Below are 14700 nucleotides of genomic sequence, written 5' to 3'. Positions count from 1 at the left end.
TTTTTCTTTTTTAATATTGGCTTTGTAACCTGTGAACTTGCTGAACTTACTGGTTAGTTTCAGTAACTTTTAGTGGATTCCTTAGGATTTTCTACATGGATAAACATGTCATCTGTGAATAAAGACAATTTCTTCCTTTCCAATCTATATATGCCTTTTTTTTTTTTTAGTTTCCCCCCCAATTTATAGAGCTGGTCAGGACTTCCAGTACAATTAGTGTGCCTACTGGGCTCTATTTGGGTCCTGTCTTCATTCTACACCCTAAGAACACTTCAGTCTGTAAGCTGGGGTAATTGTAGGGCCCTCTTCATTTGTCTGAAGTCATAGTTCTGCAGTGCTTGATGTCTACTGGATAAAAATAATCATTTCCCATATTTTGTCTGGCTTTCTAGTTATTTATGTCAGGATGGCAATTCTTATAACAGTTAATATTTCAAAGTCAGTGCGAAAGTTCTATTTAAGAGATATTTTAAACAACCACTTCTATACACTCCAAGATTTATACTTATACTAGATCACTAAAAAATTATGTACCAAAGAATTTCTTTCATAGGATGGTGATTTAACATTATATTCTCAACATTTTTTGAGAACTGATCTTAGTAGTGGTCACACAAGGAATATTTGTACTTTTTTTTTTTCTCCCACAAATCTGTGCATGGAAGAAATTGTATTCAATGACCCATCTCTAACCATGGACACAATGACATTTCCTTAGAACTTAAGTGCTAGGAAACCTGATAACTTTCACATTACTGCTCTGTTTCCTTTTATCGGAGAGCGAAAAATATATAGCGTGTGTTTCCTTTTTACTTTGAGGGCTGTCTAGGAAATTGTATTTTAACTGGGACCTTTGGTATAATGAATTCCCTTCCTTGTTTACATTTCTTAAACCATTGTTTTAACATCTGAATTACATTTATTCCTTTATTGGGAGCAACCTCCAATCCTCTTCATAAATTTAAAGATAATTTTTAAAGAAAAGCCTGAACTGCATAGCAGAGTATTTATGAGCATGGACCTTGAAATTAGACAGATTTTCATTTGTGTCCTATCTCTTCTACTTTTTGTCTGTGTGACCTGCTGCAAGTTATTTAACTTCACTGATTTGCAGTTATGGGGATATGCTCAGTATCTGGAACACATAATACCATAAGTGGTAGTAGGATTTCTAATAACTGTTAGAGAATTTCAGCAATTCTAATTCTGTCTAAATTCAAATCTCTGTTCAAATAGATTGTTCACTACAAATCACAAAATATCATATTACAAGTCTTGTGTCATCAGTGTTTTTTAGAGGCCTATTTGTGATAAGAAACATAATTCCTAAAGCCCTCTGGGTGGGTCTTTGAGATATGTAATTCCTTCCAGCCTTTGAAATGCTCCTCGGTACAAGTAAGATACACAAGTAAGATACGTTCTGAAGGGTTCTTTATTGTAAATCCTCCTTGGTCAGTTAATTAACAGAGTTGGAGATTTTTTAAAACTCAGCAGTTCTCCTAGGTTTCAGTTTGGTCCTATGTCAATGATGCATGAAGAAACCATTAAAATTTAGGCTTTCACCATAAAATGCAATGTGGATGCTTAAGATGAAGAATTTAATTAGATCAGTTCCTCTCAAGGTAGTTATAAAGGGGGTATTCATTTCATGTTGCTCAAATTGTTTCAAGCTTGAGAAAATGTCATTCCTGGATCTTCAGGTCTATTATTTACCTAATGTCTAACCCGAGTTAATCTTTTGGATGATGATTGTTTGGAAAAGCTAGCTGAAATATATTGTCCTAAAGGACCATTGACATGTGGGATACCAAATGAAGTCTATGCTTTTGTTCTTTAAAGAGTATTCTTCTCTTTTATCCTCTAAGATAAAAATTTAAGAAAGAATTAGAATAGAAATAATAGACATGCCAAAGTAAGAAGAATTAATAGGCTGGCACAGTTGAAGCATGATAATTCTAGTCATTCTGGTGATGTGTACGTAAATTTCCCAGGGCCAGACTTAATCCATCTGGACACTTGCCTGTGTGAGCAAGACGCTGTGCTGATTTTCGTGACATGAACTGGCTCCTTCATTGACTTCGTAAAATAACTGGTTTTCTGGCACTGCATATACATTATTATTCTTTGAGTTATAAAAGAAGCAACTCAAAATCATGTTAAGATCCACAGAAACGTAACTTGCCAAGCATGCTGTAACAATAATGGCACATCTTTATTTATTTGCCTCTGAAACTATAAACTGGAAAGAGCTCAGTAAATAAGGATGAAAATGATCTCGTACGAGTTCCTGAGATACCCAAGCCAAAAAAAAAGGGAAATAAAATAGTTGTTTACTCACTATGATCATCCCAGTTCTGTCACACTGTGCAAAATGAGACACGGGACATTCATAGGACAAGAAAGCCTAGTGGACCTGCTTAATAAAAATATGAAGTAAAAACCATGAAGGCCCTCACAGAGTGTTTTGAGGAAGCTGTGCTTTTTTTTTTTAAGATTTTTTTTTTTAAGATTTTATTTATTTATTTGACAGAGAGAGACAGCCAGTGAGAGAGGGAACACAGGCAGGGGGAGTGGGAGAAGAAGAAGCAGGCTCCCAGTGGAGGAGCCTGATGCGGGGCTCGATCCCAGAGCACCAGGATCACACCCTGAGCCGAAGGCAGACGCTTAACGACTGCGCCGCCCAGGCGCCCCAAGATTTTTATTTATTTGAGAGAGAGAGAGAGCCAGAGAGAGAGAGAGAGAGAGCACAAGCAGGGGGAGCAGCAGAGGGAAAGGGAGAAGCAGCCTCCCTGCTCAGCAGGAAACACAATGTGGGGCTTGATCCCAAGACCCTGGGATCATGACCTGAGCTGAAGGCAGATGTTTAAGGCTAAGCCACCCAGGCGCCCCAAGGAAGTCATCCTTTTAAGGATCCCCATGGAGCCTGCTGGGAGAAAAGTTTTAGTGATAGATGCTCTAAGGATCACTTTGGTAACTGCCAGCTGTTTTGTTGTTGACAGATACGTCCCTTCACCCTTGCTAGATGGTGTGTCTTCTTTTTCACAGATCAGTGAAATTCCATTAAATTCTACGCATATTTATTGGGCACCTATCCTGTAGGTATTTAGTATTATGTCAGGTACTGAGCAGCTAGAATGTAGCATTTTGAGGCACATATCAGCTAGGTAGGGAAATCTGACATCATAAACGACCAAATAGTTAAGAGCAAAAGCTCATGAATAATTTTCTAAGTCAATGATGTACATATTACATGTGCTCCAAGAATTGAAAGGTGTGAGAATACCAGGTGACCTAAAATGCTGGAGAATGTTTCATAAAACATTTGAACTTTGAACTGTATCTTGGAGAACAGATAGAATTTTGAGCGGAAGGAAAGGAATGGAAAAGATCTCTCTGTATCATTTATCTATCTATCTATCATCTATCTATCTATCTATCTATCTATCTATCTATCTATCATCTATCTATCATGATCTATATTTTGGTGGAGAATAGCTTGAATAAAGTCAACATGATTAGGTGCAGTAAATCTGAATTTCCAAGACATGAGAATAATTGTTGGGTTTGTAATGAAGTATTTACATTTAGGAAAAGTGGGAGAAAAAGTTTTAAAAGTTCCAATAAAGATTGCACCAGTCATAACTTTCTTGCTCTGGCATATAACCTTCTTCTCTTCTCCCACCACATATAATTAATCTGTCCCCCAAATCCAGTTCAAATCCATTTATATTTTCTTTAAGCCTCCATTTTATATTGTGCTGTGTAGACCCAGACCTAAATTGGCACATCCACATAATATAAGCTATGATCCAAGCCCTATATATAATGCTCAAAGATGATGCCCTAATGAATGCAAAGTTGATTGCTATTAGCTACTTCTTAAGTATCATTATTTATATTTTTAGGAAAAAATTATCTGTATGAGCTATATCATCTGGATACCTGATTCCAAGGAAATATGAAGGTCTTATCTAAGTATTTACACCTCACACACAGTGGTTTTATGCATAGAGGATACTCAATACATATTTCCTGAATAAATGAATAGATTAATAAATACATGTAGGTTCTTTACAAGCTTTAATCCTTCTAGAATGATTGGCATGTGCTGCTGTTGTGATTCTGGAGTTTTCATGGTGAGGGGATTTTTACTTTGTTCAATAAATGAATCAAATGGTACCTTGGATACTTCTTGGACAACTTGACTCCTCACAGCTATAATTGGAAATAGACTTTGTTTTTTTAAAAAGCAGATTTGATTAAAATTATAAGTGAAATAACAAAATTATAGAGAAGTAATATTTTACTAGACAAAAATTGAATCTATATCTGGTATTTATTAAACTATCTCAACCCACCTCTGAATGTGGATGGAGATCACTTTTTAGGACCCTGAATTCTCTTCTGCCAAGTTCTTATTAAAACCTAAGCTCATAATGTGGCTTTTCTAACTGAGTGAGATTTCATGTTTCTTTGACAATCAGAAAACTCTGAGTCAAATTTTCAACCCACTTCTAATAATTGTTCATGCTGCACTTTTTTCTTTGATCAGACTTTTACTTTTTATTTTTTTAAAGGTTTATTTATTTGAGAGAAAGAGAGAGCGAGAGCACACGAGTGGGGGGAATGGCAGAGGGAGAGAAATCCTCAAGCAGACTCCCTGCTGGCCATGGAGTCCAATGCAGGGCTTGATCCCAGGACCCTGAGATCATGACCTGAGTTGGACACTCAACCAACTTAGCCACCCAAGCACCCCTTTGATCAGATTTTTTAAATGCATTTGTCATATTATATGTGTTTTGTAAAATGCCTCAAATCTTCTTTTAAAAATGATAAAATATAAAGAAACATACATTTTCAAAACACATACTCTGTTCCAGGCACTGTGTTAGGTACTACAGATAGATGTCAAAACTTGATTAGTAAATTAAAGGAAAGAACACTGAAGCCTAATGAAAATTGGTAAAATCTCTCTACTCCCTAAATATATGTCAATTTGAAGGATAAAATGGGAGAGAGATGTAATCATAAACTCTAGGTGTAGGAAAGGACTAAAGAGGTATTTAATACTTTTTCCAAATGTGTTCCATGGAACACTATTGCAGAAGACAGTTTTAGTTTCAAAAAACAAATAATACTTCCTGTGGTCAGGTAATGGCAGCACAAAATCAATGGTGCATATGATTGCTGGTGCCTTAGCACAAATCAAGGGAGTGTCTCCAAAGTGTACTAGTCATCATTCTTCATTGCCACACAGCTTCAGTTAAAAAATAATACTAATAAAAATAAAAAACCCCATGATATTTCATTGTAGTTTTGATTTGTACTTCCTTGATGATGAGTGGTGTTGAGAATCTTTTCATGTGTCTGTTGGCCATCTGGATGTCTTCTTTGGAGAAATGTCTATTCAGGTCTTCTGCCCATTTTCTTTTTTTTTTTTTTAATAATTAATTTTATTTTATTATATTATGTTAATCACCATACAGTACATCCCCTGATTCTGATGTAAAGTTTGATGCTTCATTAGTTGCGTATAACACCCAGTGCACCATGCAATACGTGCCCTCCTTACTACCCATCACCAGTCTATCCCATTCCCCCACCCCCTCCCCTCTGAAGTCCTCAGTTTGTCTCTCACAGTCCATAGTCTCTCATGTTTCATTCCCCCTTCTGATTACCCCCCTTTTCTTTATCCCTTTCTTCCCCTACCGATCATCCTAGTTCTTATGTTCCATAGATGAGAGAAATCATATGATAATTGTCTTTCTCTGCTTGACTTATTTCACTTAGCATTATCTCCTCCAGTGCCGTCCATGTTGCAGCAAATGTTGAGAATTCGTTCTTTCTGATAGCTGAGTAATATTCCATTGTATATATGGACCACAGCTTCTTAATCCAGTCATCTGTTGAAGGGCATCTCGGCTCCTTCCATGATTTGGCTATTGTGGACAATGCAGCTATGAACATTGGGGTGCATATGGCCCTTCTCTTTACTACGTCTGTATCTTTGGGGTAAACACCCAGTAGTGCAATGGCTGGGTCATAGGGTAGTTCAATTTTTAACTTTTTAAGGGACCTCCACACTGTTTTCCAGAGTGGCTGTACCAACTTGCATTCCCACCAACAATGTAGGAGGGATCCCCTTTCTCCACATCCTCTCCAACAATTGTTGTTTCTTGCCTTGTCTATCTTTGCCATTCTAACTGGCGTAAGGTGGTATCTCAGTGTGGTTTTGATTTGAATTTCCCTGATGGCTAATGATTTTGAACATTTTTTCATGTGTCTGTTAGCCATTTGTATGTCTTCATTGGAAAAGTGTCTGTTCATATCTTCTGCCCATTTTATGATTTGTTTATTTGTTTCTCGTGTATTGAGTTTGAGAAGTTCTTTGTAGATCTTGGATACCAGTCCTTTATCTGTGGTGTCCTTTGCAAATATATTCTCCCATTCCGTGGGCTGTCTCTTAGTTTTTTTGACTGTTTCCTTGGCTGTGCAGAAGCTCTTTATCCTGATAAAGTCCCATAAGTTCATTTTATCTTTTATTTCTCTTGCCTTTGGAGATGTGTCGTGAAAAAGGTTGCTCTGGCCGATGTCATAGAAGTTGTTGCCTATGTTCTCCTCTAGAATTTTGATGGATTCCTGTCTCACATTGAGGTCTTTCATCCATTTGGAGTTTATTTTTGTGTATGGTGTGAGAGAGTGGTCAAGTTTCATTCTTTTGCATGTAGCTGTCCAATTTTCCCAGCACCATTTATTGAAGAGACTGTCTTTTTTCCACCGGATGTTTTTTCCTGCTTTATCAAAGATTAGTTGCCCAAAGAGCCGAGGGTCCATTTCTGGGTTCTCTATTCTGTTCCATTGGTCGATGTGTCTGTTTTTGTGCCAGTACCATGCTGTCTTTGTGATCACAGCTTTGTAGTACAGCTCGAAATCCGGCATTGTGATGCCCCCAGCTTTGTTTTTCCTTTTCAACAGTTCCTTGGAGATTCGGGGCCTTTTCTGGTTCCATACAAATTTAAGGACTATTTGTTCCAGTTCTTTGAAAAATGTCCTCGGTATTTTGATCGGGATAGCATTGAAAGTGTAGATTGCTCTGGGTAGTATGGACATTTTAACTATGTTAATTCTTCCAATCCATGAGCATGGAATATTTTTCCATCTTTTTATGTCTTCCTCAATATCTTTCAAAAGTGATCTATAGTTTCTAGCATATAGGTCCTTTACGTCTCTGGTTAAGTTAATTCCAAGGTAACGCATGGTTTTTGGTGTTATTGTAAATGGGATGGATTCCCTAATTTCTCTTTCTTCAGTCTCGTTATTCGTGTATAGAAATGCAACTGATTTCTGGGCATTGATTTTGTATCCTGCCACCTTACTGAATTGTTCTATAACTTCTAATAGTTTGGGAGTGGATTCCTTTGGGTTTTCCATATAGAGTATCATGTCATCTGCAAAGAGAGACAGTTTGACTTCTTCTTTGCCGATTTGGATACCTTTGATCCCTTTTTGTCTTCTGATTGCTGTTGCAAGGACTTCTAGTACTATGTTGAATAATAGTGGCGAGAGTGGGCATCCTTGTCGTGTTCCTGATCTTAAGGGAAAGGCTTCCAGCTTTTCCCCATTGAGAATAATGCTTGCAGTAGGCTTTTCATAGATGGCTTTTATGAGATTGAGAAATGTACCCTCTATTCCTACACTCTGAAGGGTTTTAATCAGGAAAGGATGCTGTATTTTGTCAAATGCTTTTTCTGCATCAATTGAGAGGATCATATGGTTCTTGAGTCTTTTCTTGTTGATATGATGTATCACATTGATTGATTTGCGAGTGTTGAACCATGCTTGCATCCCAGGTATGAATCCCACTTGGTCATGATGGATAATCCTTTTAATGTACTGTTGGATTCTATTAGCAAGGATCTTGTTGAGGATTTTGGCATCCATATTCATTAGAGAAATCGGTCTGTAATTCTCCTTTTTGAGGGGGTCTTTGCCTGGTTTGGGGATCAAGGTAATATTAGCCTCATAGAATGAGTTTGGTAGCTTTCCTTCTGTTTCTATTTTTTGAAATAGCTTTAGGAGAATAGGTATTATTTCTTCTTTGAATGTTTGGTAGAATTCCCCAGGAAAACCGTCTGGGCCTGGAGTTTTATTATTTGGAAGGTTGTTTATCACTGACTCAATTTCTTCATAGTTAATTGGCCTATTTAAGAAATCTATTTCTTCCTGTTTCAGTCTTGGTAGTTTATAGGTTTCCAGGAAGGCCTCCATCTCTTCCAGATTGTTTAGTTTTTTGGCATATAGCTGTTGATAAAAGTTTCTAATAATCCTTGCAATTTCAATGGTGCTGGTCGTGACCTCTCCCTTTTCAGTCATAATTTTAATAATCTCAGTCCTTTCTCTTTGTTTTTGGACAAGTTTTGCCAGTGGTCTATCAATTTTATGGATTCTCTCAAAGAACCAGCTTCTAGTCCTGTTGATCTGCTCTACTGTGGTTCTGGTCTCTAATTCATTGATTTCTGCTCTAATCTTGGTCAACTCCTTCCTTGTCAGTGGGTTAGGCCTGTCCCTCTGTTGCTGTTCCAGTTTCTTGAGGTGAGAATATAGAAACTGCATTTTAGATTTTTCTATTCTTTTGAGTGAGGCTTGGATGGCTATGTATTTCCCCCTTAGGACTGCCTTTGCAGTATCCCATAGGTTTTGGACCGTTGTGTATTCATTCTCGTTGGTCTCCATAAATTGTTTAATTTGTTTTTTGATTTCCTGGTTTATCGAGTCATTCTTGAGCAGGATGGTTCTTAGCCTCCAAGTGTTTGAGTTTCTTCCAGGTTTTTCCTTGTGGTTGAGTTCCAATTTCAGAGCGTTGTGGTCTGAGAATATGCAGGGGATAATTTCAATCTTTTGGTATTGGCTGAGACCTGTTTTGTGTCCCAGAGCATGATCTATTCTTGAGAATGTTCCATGGGCATTTGAATAGAATGAGTATTCTTTGGTTCTGGGGTGTAGTGTTCTATATATATCTATGAGGTCCAACTCGTCGAGTATGGCATTCAAAGCCTTTGATTCTTTGCTTAGTTTTTGCCAGGGTGTTCTGTCTATTTCTGATAGTGGGGTGTTGAGGTCCCCTACTATTACTGTGTTCTTATCTATATGTCTCTTTATTTTGGTTAAGAGTTGGCTTGTGTATCTTGCTGCTCCCCTGTTGGGGGCATATATATTAATAATTGTCATATCCACTTGTTGAATACTTCCTTTAAGAATAATATAGTGCCCTTCTGTATCTCTCTCTATGGCCTCTAGTTTAAAATCCAGTCTATCTGATATGAGAATTGCTACTCCAGCTTTCTTTTGAGGTCCATTTGCGTGGAAGATGGTACTCCATCCCCTTACTCTAAGTCTGAATGCATCTTTGGGTTCAAAATGAGTCTCTTGTAGACAGCAAATGGATGGGTCATGTCTTTTTATCCAATCTGCAACCCTGTGGCGTTTTATGGGAGAGTTTAAGCCATTTAGATTGATAGAGATTATTGACAGATATGATTTTAATGATGCCATTTCTCTTTAAAGTCTTTGTATCGGTTGTGACTTGCTGCTCTGTATCACTCTTGGGGCCTTTTTACCTTTATAGAGCCCCCCTTAATATCTCCTGTAGGGCTGGTTTCGTGGTTACGAAATTGGTTAATGATTGGCGATTTTGGAACGTCTTTATTTCTCCATCAATTCTGAATGACAGCTTTGCTGGATAAAGGATCCTTGGCTGCATGTTTTTCTCTGAAAGAGCTTTAAAAATGCCCCCCCAAGCCTTTCTCTCATTCCAGGTCTCTGTAGACAGGTCTGACGTAATCCTGATACCTTTGCCTTGGTACGTGAGAAATTTCTTTGCCCTGGCCGCTTTCAATACTGTATCCTTGGATCTAATATTTGCGAATTGCACTATGACATGCCGTGGCGTAGGTTTGTCCTGGTTGAGCTTGGATGGGGTCCTCTCTGCCTCTTGGACACGAATGCTTGTTTCCCTTGCTAGATTAGGGAAGTTTTCAGCTACAATTTGTTCAAATATCTCTTCTAGACCTCTGTTTTTCTCCACCCCTTCAGGGATGCCGATGATTCTGACATTGGATCGTTTCATAGAGTCAGTAATCTCCCGTAATCTACATTCGTGGGCGTGGATTTTTTTAAGACCAGCTTCTATTTTCGTTTTTTCTTCTACTAACCCATCCTCCAATTCGCTAACGCGTTCCTCTGCCTCGGTGACCCTGGCCGTCAGAGCCTCTAGTTTTGACTGTATTTGGCCCACTGAGTTTTTAATTTCTGTCAGATTCGCTCTCATTTCTGCCCTTAGGGATTCTATATTCTCAGCAACGCTTTCTCTGATGCTTTTTTCAAGTTTACTCATCATCTTGACCATTGTTGCTCTGAATTCCATTTCTGATAATTGGGATACATCCATATGTATTAATTCTGTGGCCGAGGCCAATTCTGTGGCAGAGGCCACAGACTCATTATCTTTTCTTTGCTGGGGGGGACTTCTCCTTCTCGTCATTCTGATGAAGAGAGATTGCAGGGTTGTCCAGAGCCCAAGTGTTGACTGGGACCCAGGCCGTGCGCCCTTGTTTTATAGAGATCTTAGGGATGTGGGCTTCTTCCTTAAAGAGTTTATTTATTTATTTGAGAGAGAGAGAGACAGTCAGCAAGAAAGGGAACCCAAGCAGAGGAGTGGGAGAGGAAGAAGCAGGTTCCCGGTGGAGAAGCCCGATGAAGGACTCCTTACGGAGCGTTGTGATCACACCCTAATCCGAAGACAGGTGCTTGGTGACTGCGCCACTCAGGCGCTCCGGGTTGTGGGCTTCTTGATTTTTCAGCCTGCCTTCTGGGGGAGGGGCCTGCCTGCCGGTACTCAGAAAACCCTGTTTGGGTAGAGTCTCTGTGTCCCTTGCGAGGGGGGATGGGGATGGGCACCCTGTGAGCCGGTATTTCCGGGCTTTTGTTCTCTGGCGGCTTTCCCTGGCGGTTTGCTATGCCTCTTCTGAGAGAGCAGCAGCGGCTGAAATTCAGCCTCTGTCTCAGAACAGAGGGATCGCGGATCGTTCTCCACTGATGTTCTGGCCACTTTAACTCTGTTTCTGTTGGTGCTGCTCAACCCTGCAGCATCCCGGGCTGTGCGCCCCACACCCGGCGTCCCAGCCCTCACTTCCAGGGCCGGCACGTCTCTGTCCTTTGTGTTTCCAACCCCGCCAGCCGCCAGCCGCCCCGCGCGGGCTCCCGGAGCTCCCCGTCTCAGTCTGGTGTCTCACGGGTGCTGACCGCGAGTCCGCCTGCTCCCCCGTGCAGGTGGCCCTCCAGCCGCCAGCCGCCCCGCGGACGCTCCCGGAGCTCCCGGTCTCAGCCTCGATCCAGTGAGCACACCGGAGCTCCGGAGCTCCGTGAGATGCTTGGTGGTGCACGCTCCCGGCTCACGGACTCAGTCTGCCGTTTCCAGAGTGCGGGTCCGCGGTCCGCCCGCTCCCCGGTGCAGGTGGCCCGCCAGCCGCCCTGCGCGCGCGCTCCTGGAGCTCGCGTTCTAAGTCTGTTGTCTCGCGGGTGCCGTCCGCGAGTCCGCCTGCTCCCCCGTGCAGGTGGCCCGCCAACCGCCAGCCGTCCCGCGTGCGCTCCCGGAGCTCCCTTCTCAGCCTGCTGTCTCAAGCGTGCGGGTCCGCGGTCTGTCCGCTCCCCCTTGCAGGTGGCTACCGCTTCCCGGCGCCCTGACACGGCGGCTCCCTCCCCCTTCTGTTTAGCTTCCGATATCTGTGCGCGGTTTCACGGCTCCCCGCTTCGTACCTCGATACTCAGCGCTGGAGATGTTCATTTGTAGAGATCCAGATGTATCTTCCTGCGTCTCAGGCTGATTCCGTGGATATTCCTGCTGGTCTGGTACCTATCCAGCTCAACTCAGGGGACCGGCTGAAAAAGGGGTCCCCTACTCCTCCGCCATCTTAACCTCCTCTCTGCCCATTTTCTAATGAGATTGTTTGTCTTATTGGTATTGAGTTGTAGAAGTTCTTTATATATTTTGGATATTAAGCCCTTTTTGAATATATCATTTGCAAATATCTTCTCCTATTCAGTTAGATGTCTTTTTGTTTTGTTGATGGTTTCCTTTGCTGTGGAAAAGCTTTTTAGTTTGATGTAGTCCTAATAGTTCATTTTTGCTTTTATTTCCCTTACCAAATGAGACATATTTAGAAAAATGTCGCTACAGCTGATGTCAGAGAAATTATTGCCCTTGTGCTCTTCTAGGATGATTCTGGTTTCAGGCCTTACATTTAGATCCTTAGTCCATTTGAGTTTATTTTTGTGTATGATGTTAGACAGTGGTCCAGTTTCATTCTTTCATGTGTAGCTGTCCAGTTTTCCCAGCACCATTTGTTACAGAGACTGTCTTTTCCTTATTGCATGTTTTTGCCCCCTTTGTCATAGATTAATTGACTATATAATCATGGGTTTATTTCTGGGCTCTCCAGTCCATTCTATTGATATATGTGTCTATTTGTGTGCAAGTACCATACTGTTAGCTTTGTAGTGTATCTTGAAAACAAGGATTGTGATATCCCCAGCTTTGTTCTTCTTTTCAGGATTGCTTTGGCTATTCAGGGTCTTCTGTGGTTCCATACAAATTTTAGGATTATTTGTTCTAATTATGTGGAAAATAAAATTGCTTTATATGGACATTTTAACAGTAGTAATTCTAATCCATGAACTTGGAATATCTTTCCATTTGTTTCTGTCCTCTTCAAATTCTTTCGTCAGTGTTTTATAGTTTTTGGAGTAAAAATTTTTCACCTTTATGGTTTAGTTTGTTCTTAGATATTTTATTCTTTTTAGTATAATTGTAAATGGTGTTGTTTTTAAAATTTCTCTTTCTGCTCCTTCATTATTAGTGTGTAGAAATGCTTACTGATTTCTGGGTATTAATTTTGTATCCTGACATTTTAGTGAATTCATTCATTACTTATAGTAGTTTTGGTTGGAATCTTTAGGATTTTCTGTATATGATATCATGTCATCTGCATATAGTGACAGTTTAACTTCTTCTTTACCAATATGGATACCACATTTCTTTTCCTTGTCTGATTGCTGTGGCTAGAACTTTCAATGTCATGTATTATACTAAGTGAAATAAGGCAGGCTGAGAAAGACAAACCATATGATTCCACTCATAAGTGGAATCTAAAAAAAAGAATAAAGAAACAAAAAAACAGAATCAGACCTATAAATACAGAGACCAAACTGATGGTTGCCGGCGGGGAAGGTCGTCAGGGATTGGGCAAAATGGGTGAAGAGATACAGATTTCCAGTTATGGAATAAAAAAGTCATGGGAATTAAAAGCACAGTGTAAGGAATATAGCCAGTGATATTGTAGTAGTGATGTAATGGGACAGATGGTACCTAAACTTGTGGTGAACATAGCATAATGTATAAACTTATCAAATCGCTAAGTTGTATGGCTGAAACTAATGTAACATTGTATGTCAACTATACTCAAAAAAATTTAAAACCCATAAAAATGGACAAAGGTTTACTTAGTAATGTCCTCAATGGATCAGTGAAAAATATTAAAGTTATTAAATCTTGACTATTGAGTACACTATTTTTTAATAATCTAGGTGGATAAATGGGAATTATGCATAAAACATTTCTATTGCAAATGAAGCAGGCTAGTTTTCTTGGGAAAAATTATCTGTAGATTTGTTTGAGTTATAGGTAAGCTAGCCATGTTTTTCCTGGAATACCAGGAAGTTTCCTTTTCACTTGAAAGAATAACTAACAAACTATTGGTATTGAGACATGAATATTTAGCTGACATCTTTTTAAAAAATAGCATTTGCTATTAATGATAAAGTTTGAGCATTTAAGAGAATATTGAATTTTGTATCAACTACCATGAGCTTGATAGCTTTCCAATATGTAAAAATCTTTCTGATCAGATTAGTGGTGATATTAATGGACTTGTTTTTTTGATATTGTATAATGAAATGTCAACATTTGGAAGATCTCCATAATTCAGTGAACCAACATGCTCCACATGTCAAACATCATGCATGGGTAAAAGATCCATTCAAAGAACAAGCTAGACAAGTAGATTTTAATGTAACACAAAATAAAACTTTATTGATTTGGATTCTGATTCGAGATTGCTGTTAACCTTTCAGAAATGATCACTTGTTGAGTTTTGGTGTAGTATCAAAGAAGGGTATCCATAATTATCTGCATATTAAAATACTCTTCCTTTCCAGATTATTGATCTTGAGATGCTAGATTTTCTTCATATCACAATAAATTGAATGTTGAAACAGATCTGAGAATCCATCTGTCCTCTAGGAAGACAAACTCAAAAGGGATTTTTTAAAATGTAAGAAAAAAAATTCTTTTTTGCTAAATATTTTTTATTTTGAAAAATTTACTTTTCCTAAAGATACATTATTTATAGTGGATTGTAATGCATATACTATTGTTAATTTTAAATTTTAAATGAGTTAAACATACAAAGTTTTTCTCAGTTTTAATTTCTAAATGAGTAAATATGAATAGAACTAACATAAACAAAAGCAATTTGTATCATCAATAGTTTTTAAGGATGAAAAGGAGTCCTGGGACAAAAAAAAACGTTTGGGAACCACTGGTCTAGGAAAAAACAAAACAAAAACCATTGAGGTCACATTTAA

General features: G+C 39.1%; 1 long non-coding RNA gene across 1 annotated transcript in view; it reads left to right on the top strand.

Annotated features, from left to right (window-relative positions):
• LOC117797166 overlaps positions 1–14700 on the top strand; it is a 42955-nt gene that overhangs the window by 27112 nt on the left and 1143 nt on the right. The window contains exon 3 of the long non-coding RNA XR_004622084.1: positions 14272–14387. This is a non-coding gene — a long non-coding RNA (uncharacterized LOC117797166). The remainder of the gene's footprint in view (positions 1–14271; positions 14388–14700) is intronic.

Source organism: Ailuropoda melanoleuca, chromosome 19 (genome assembly GCF_002007445.2).
Source record: "Ailuropoda melanoleuca isolate Jingjing chromosome 19, ASM200744v2, whole genome shotgun sequence".
NCBI lineage: Eukaryota > Metazoa > Chordata > Mammalia > Carnivora > Ursidae > Ailuropoda > Ailuropoda melanoleuca.
The sequence above is the reverse complement of the archived record's forward strand: the minus strand, read 5'-3'. Positions and strand labels throughout refer to the sequence as shown.